The sequence below is a fragment of the Schistocerca serialis genome, chromosome 8 (assembly GCF_023864345.2).
Source record: "Schistocerca serialis cubense isolate TAMUIC-IGC-003099 chromosome 8, iqSchSeri2.2, whole genome shotgun sequence".
In the NCBI taxonomy this organism is placed as follows: Eukaryota; Metazoa; Arthropoda; class Insecta; order Orthoptera; family Acrididae; genus Schistocerca; species Schistocerca serialis.
The window spans coordinates 368,133,772-368,140,956 of record NC_064645.1 but is presented as its reverse complement, the minus strand read 5'-3'; the positions used below and the strand labels follow the sequence as shown (position 1 = coordinate 368,140,956).

Below are 7,185 nucleotides of genomic sequence, written 5' to 3'. Positions count from 1 at the left end.
CAAGTTGTATCAAGCGGATGGACGTGTACGGATATGGAGACAACCTCATGGATTCTGCATGTCAGCAGGGGACTGTTGAAGCTGGTGGAGGCTCTGTAATGGTATGGGGCGCGTGCAGTTGGAGTGACATGTGACCGCTGATACGTCTAGATACGACTCTGACAGGGACACCTACGTAAGCATCATGTCTGATCACCTGCATCCATTCATGTCAATTGTGCATTCCGATGGACTTGGGCAGTTCCAACAGGACAATGAGACACCTCAAACGTCCAGAATTGCTACAGAGTAGCTCCAGGAACATTCTTCTCAGTCTAAACACTTTCGCTGGCCGCCAAGCTCCCCAGACGCGAACATTATTGAGCATATATGGGATGCCTTGCAACATACTGTTCAGATGAGATCTCCACCCCTTCGTTCTCTTACTGATTTATAGACAGCCCTGCAGGATTCATCGTGTTAGTTCCCACCAGCAGTTCTTTAAACGTTAATCGAGTCCATGCCACATCGTGTTGGGGCACTTGTATATGCTCCCGGGGGCCCTTCACGATAGTAGGCAGGTGTACCAGTTTCTGTGGCTCTTCAGTGTATGAGAACGAAGTGGCTTTCATTACGAATTTTTGTGAGGAACAAGAAGAAAAAATTAGAAAAAGCGTGACACTGCGATGCGCTCTGTCTCTCTGTCTCTCTCTCTGTGTCTCTCTCTCTCTCTCTCTCTCCCCTTATATTCAGTGCTTAAGTCCAGGAAGCTATAGATCAATTTCGCAAATATACTACAAACGGCTTTGAGCACTATGGGACTTAACAGCTGAGGTCATCAGTCCCCTAGAACTTAGAACTACCTAAACCTAACTAACCTAAGGACATCACACACATCCATGCCCGAGGCAGGATTCGAACCTGCGACCGTAGCGATCGCGCGGTTCCAGACCGAAGCGCCTAGAACCGCTCGGCCACTCCGGCCGGCAAATATACTACAGTGGGGATCAAAACTAGTGATCAGAAGATAACATGCTGCATTGCATTAAATTTGCTGCAAAAAAATCCCTGCATGTAGTGAGAGAGAGAATATAAAAATATTGCATGTGGTATTTGAAGGCGTTGTGGGTTGCATAAAACCTGTAGGTAGGGGCAGCTGATTCAGTTTGTATGTTAACTTCAAATATATCAGAACAGGCTTAGGAAAAACCTTTCAAATGTGTGTACACAATCCTGGTTAAGCGAGCAGCCTTAGTGGAAACAAGAAAATAGTAGAAAGACATGGTACAAGGATGTAGCCTGTCATGATAGCCACACTTGTCGGAATAGACCCTGGCCGCCTTGCCTTTAAATGGTATCACATTTCTAGGATACTTTGGCGGATGGTTTCGACGCCAACGTTAACAATCGTATCACTGTACTCATCTTTTAAGAAGCTTTCGAATGCCGTTAAAATATGCCGTTTCATCAAAAAAGTACTTGCTTCAGTATCTCAGTTAGTACAACAGTTAAGAATGCTACCCAGAAAACAAAGCTTCGTGCCGCTCTGCCTAATATCATTTGCCAAAAATCTCGTTTCGATATTTTGAGCCGTTTAAGAAAGGAAAGGGGTGCCCGAACGTAAATAAATGTAAAATATCATGCACATGTAGGAAAAGAAATCCACTATTGTGCAACTACACTTTTTATGTCAAATTCATGGAAACAGTATGTACCATAGAATATCTAGGAGTAACTGGAATGAAGCCCCATGCTTCTTGGCAGAGCGTAGGGGAACGATGCGGGAGATCCGCACCACTGTACTAGGCAAGGTCCGAGGCGGATTGCCGTTGCCCTCCTCCGACTATAATGGGGATGAATGACGATGATGAAGACGACACAACAACGCCCAGTCGTCTCGGAACAGGTGAAAATCCCTGACCCCGCCGGGAATGCAACCCGAGACCCCGTGCTCGGGAAGCGAGAACGCTACTGCTAGACCACGAGCTGCGGACCTAGTGGGGAACTATCCAGAGCGATCTTAAGTGGAATTAGGAGGAATAACAGAAAACCCGACTGAGGTTCATGGAAGGATTTTAATGGAATGTAGCTCGTCCACGAAGGAAATGGCTAACAAGGCGCTTGTTCGACCGGTTCTTGAGTATTTTTCTTCAATCTCTGACCCTTACCAGGTAGGATTGACCGAAGAGAGAGAGAGAGAGAGAGAGAGAGAGAGAGAGAGAGAGAGAGAGAGATCCAACGAAGAGTGGCGCGTTGGCACAAGAACGTTACAGAGATACTCAGCAAACTCCAGTGCCAGATGCTCTAAGGCAGGCTTTGTGAATCACGATACGTTTACTGCTGAAATTTGGGTGGAGCACTTTCGGGAAAGGGTCGGACGGCATATTACTTCCTCCCACATACTTCTCGCCAAATGACCACGCTGAGAAAACTAGAGAAATTAGTGCTTATACAGAGACATACCGGCAGCCATTCTTCCCACGCGCCGGTCGCGACAAGGGCAGGAAAGGGGGGATCACTTAGTGGTATCAGTTGTACCCCCCGCTACACACCTGCAGGCGGCTTTCAGAGTGTTAATGGAGATGTAGATGAAATGATTTATGCTGTATTTACGGCACTGTCTATTAAAGATGTCCTTGTTCGTGTTATAGTCTGCCGAACATCGAGTGTATTAATACTTACATTAATTACATTTGAACTGTCATTCTAGCAGTACGTTAAACTTCATCTAAGTTTTCAGATGAAAGGGATTTTCTGAAGTGGTGTTACCATAGAGTGCTCGTGCTTGTTTCGCCGTCATAATCGTTACGGAAATAATAATGCAGCATCACAGAAAATACCGATAACTGTATTGCGATTCGCGAACGATTTCAGCCTCACCAGATTTATAGGCAGAATTGTTAATGGTAGATTCTACCAATCACTGCCTCATTTTTAAGTACTGGCACTGCCTTTTCAGGGGAAAGATCCAATTTAAGTATTACGTGGGTCAAGAGTCAAAGTGCCAGTTTTACAGTTGTTGAGAAAAGGCTATGTGAGAATGTACTAGATTCTACGAAATTTGAATAGCCTCGAAAGTGACAAATGTAGTTTTTCAGACCATGGGTAAATAATTTACGACTTGTTACCGAAATAGAAAGTAGTTTTGAATTTGTGTTTTGGAAGTTACCATGACGACATTATGTGTTGTGTGACATACAGCGTTAATTTCATACTATACAGTTATTATCAAGTTCAGGCAAATGTATTTTGCAGCAGGTCACGCTGCAGTCTCTTTCTTCGCTGCTTTGGCTAAAATGGCGTGACCCATATCTTGGCTTTAAGTGAATATACAGTAAAATAATTATTGACATTCTTGGGTGGCAAATTGTCTTGAATCAAATAGCTTTTCTGCAGAGTGCAAATAAAATCAGACTATTATGGGAAGGAATATCTAGGTGGCATTAGGATTTACAGTTTGCTCAAATTCGCCGATTTTCAGAATTTCATCACAATGCCCGGTGTACAAGATGATTCAGCTGCAGCTACTAATGTGTTTTATGCAACCTGCAGTGCCTTCAAATACCATACAAAAGATTTTCATGTTCTCTCCCTCGCTACGTGCTAACTGTTAGTCCTACATAATTTGTAGGAAATGTAATGTGGTTAAATTGAGGGACTCGTTCGCTAGTTTTCGAATTATTCCAGAAAAAAGTACAAAAATGATCTTCAAGCACGTTTTTCCTGAATAACTTGAAAACGGTGGCCTGCAGCGAAAATATATCTCAGTGCCACATTTAACTCCATTAAATTTTGTATAGAAAGGTCCCATTCTTTTTCCTGTAGGACTAGTAGTTTGCAAGTAGCAAGCGAGTTAATATGAAAATCATGTACATCGTTTACAAAGGCACTGTGCGTTGCATAAAACTCATAGGGAGGGCAGTTGAATGATCCTTTGTAGATGTATGGGTGTGATCCTTTACTAAAACAGAAAAGACGCACAAAGCAGCTGGATGTGCTATGCCTTAGTAATCAATAATGACTCAACATAATTAAATATTACACCATATTGTTCCATCGTTTATACAGTAGCTCGCCCACAAATCGCTTTTTGGTATCTGAACAGTTTTAATCTGGAATCACACGTTCTTCATTCCAACTTTACACATGTTTTTCATTGTTAGTGCTTGAGACATTCAATAGCGTATTTTCATACAGCCTACTCGATATCGGGAAAATCTCATGCCAACTCTAAATTCTCCAATTTCTCCTTCCACCCGTCTTCGACTGTCGGTTCCTCTTACTTTACACAGTTATTAATCTTTCTTGACAAAGCACACATACGAGAGAAAATATAAATGTACGAATCTTTAATACATACGAATTTACATATTTAATATGCACTCCGTCTTCAGGCCACGAGTGGCCTACCGGGACCATCCGACCGCCGTGTCATCCTCAGTAGAGGATGCGGATAGGAGGGGCGTGGGGTCAGCACACCGCTCTCCCAGTCGTTATAATGGTATTCTTGACCGAAGCCGCTACTATTCGGTAAAGTAGTTCCTCAACTGGCATCACGAGGCTGAGTGCACCCCGAAAAATGGCAACAGCGCATGGCGATCTAGATGGTCACTCATCCAAGTGCCGACCACGCCCGACAGCGCTTATCTTCGGTGATCTCACGGGAACCGGTGTATCCACTGCGGCAAGGCCGTTGCCTGCGTATTTCATATAGTCTAGAAAATGTTAATTGTACGTACGCTATAAGCGGTAACTGTTTACAACGTACCACAGAGCTGTAGAAGTCGAGAATAATAATTTGATGCAGGACACTTGTGGTCTGTCAAGATGGGAAACAACCAGAAATTGGCCTACAGAAGCCATCTTTGGTGCAGTGCATGCGCACCGCCAAAGATGTTGGATACCCTGTCGCCCTCTTAAGCGGCTTCTATTAACATTAGTAAGTTAAGCTTCCCTGTGAGGGTAATGAAACAAAAAAGGCTTTTAAACGCGTTATGCCAAAACGAAACATGTTTCCAGTTCGATCTGAACTTATCCCTTACAGGCACAATAATCTCGTAATAAGAGCACTGGACTCGCATTGGGGAGGGCGACGCTCAAATTAGAGGCACAACCATCCTGATGTCGGTCTTTCGTAGTAACAAGGTCTCATAAAAAAGATTTAATTGTTAATTTCACGTTGTTACAGTTCATAAAACAGAAGTAAAATTTACACAAACGTCGAGATCACAACGGGTGACGTAGGAGAAAGCAAAGAAGGTACACTCCTGGAAATGGAAAAAAGAACACATTGACACCGGTGTGTCAGACCCACCATACTTGCTTCGGACACTGCGAGAGGGCTGTACAAGCAATGATCACACGCACGGCACAGCGGACACACCAGGAACCGCGGTGTTGGCCGTCGAATGGCGCTAGCTGCGCAGCATTTGTGCACCGCTGCCGTCAGTGTCAGCCAGTTTGTCGTGGCATACGGAGCTCCATCGCAGTCTTTAACACTGGTAGCATGCCGCGACAGCGTGGACGTGAACCGTATGTGCAGTTGACGGACTTTGAGCGAGGGCGTATAGTGGGCATGCGGGAGGCCGGGTGGACGTACCGCCGAATTGCTCAACACGTGGGACGTGAGGTCTCCACAGTACATCGATGTTGTCGCCAGTGGTCGGCGGAAGGTGCACGTGCCCGTCGACCTGGGACCGGACCGCAGCGACGCACGGATGCACGCCAAGACCGTAGGATCCTACGCAGTGCCGTAGGGGACCGCACCGCCACTTCCCAGCAAATTAGGGACACTGTTGCTCCTGGGGTATCGGCGAGGACCATTCGCAACCGTCTCCATGAAGCTGGGCTACGGTCCCGCACACCGTTAGGCCGTCTTCCGCTCACGCCCCAACATCGTGCAGCCCGCCTCCAGTGGTGTCGCGACAGGCGTGAATGGAGGGACGAATGGAGACGTGTCGTCTTCAGCGATGAGAGTCGCTTCTGCCTTGGTGCCAATGATGGCCGTATGCGTGTTTGGCGCCGTGCAGGTGAGCGCCACAATCAGGACTGCATACGACCGAGGCACACAGGGCCAGCACCCGGCATCATGGTGTGGGGAGCGATCTCCTACACTGGCCGTACACCACTGGTGATCGTCGAGGGGACACTGAATAGTGCACGGTACATCCAAACCGTCATCGAACCCATCGTTCTACCATTCCTAGACCGGCAAGGGAACTTGCTGTTCCAACAGGACAATGCACGTCCGCATGTATCCCGTGCCACCCAACGTGCTCTAGAAGGTGTAAGTCAACTACCCTGGCCAGCAAGATCTCCGGATCTGTCCCCCATTGAGCATGTTTGGGACTGGATGAAGCGTCGTCTCACGCGGTCTGCACGTCCAGCACGAACGCTGGTCCAACTGAGGCGCCAGGTGGAAATGGCATGGCAAGCCGTTCCACAGGACTACATCCAGCATCTCTACGATCGTCTCCATGGGAGAATAGCAGCCTGCATTGCTGCGAAAGGTGGATATACACTGTACTAGTGCCGACATTGTGCATGCTCTGTTGCCTGTGTCTATGTGCCTGTGGTTCTGTCAGTGTGATCATGTGATGTATCTGACCCCAGGAATGTGTCAATAAAGTTTCCCCTTCCTGGGACAATGAATTCACGGTGTTCGTATTTCAATTTCCAGGAGTGTAGATTAAGATTTAACGTCCCGTCGACATCTAGCTCATTGGAGACGGAATACAAGCTCGGATTGTTTCAAGGTTGGGCAAAGAAACTGGGCGTTCGTCTTCAAAGCAACCGTCATAGCATTTGGATGGAGTGATTTAGGGAAGTTACAGAAAACCTACATCGGGTTGACTGGACGTAGATTTGAATCGTCGTCCTACCGAGTACGAATCCAGGGTGCTAACCACTGCGCCACCTCGTTTTCTGTAACGTCAGAAGGAGAGAGGATATTCCAAAACCTAACGTGATGTGCACGAACTGTAGCTTGGATGACTTCTGTAGACCAATTTGAGGTTGTTTTCCGGCTTGTCATACAAGGGTCCTACATCAAATTGTTCGTCTCGACATATATTGTAAACAGTTGCTGGTTACACCCTGTATATAGAGGGTGGTTAGGAACAGTCTGGAAAGCTTGTAGGGTGTTGCAGAGTAGGTTGCGCTGAAAAAAATTGTTAAGAAAAATGCCGCGCGACGCGGCGTTTCTGA

General features: G+C 46.4%; 1 pseudogene; it reads right to left on the bottom strand.

Moving 5' to 3' along the window:
- Window positions 1–4,559: 4,559 nt before the first annotated feature.
- Window positions 4,560–4,677, bottom strand: LOC126417842 (5S ribosomal RNA; annotated as a pseudogene).
- Between the last annotated feature and the right edge of the window lie 2,508 nt (window positions 4,678–7,185).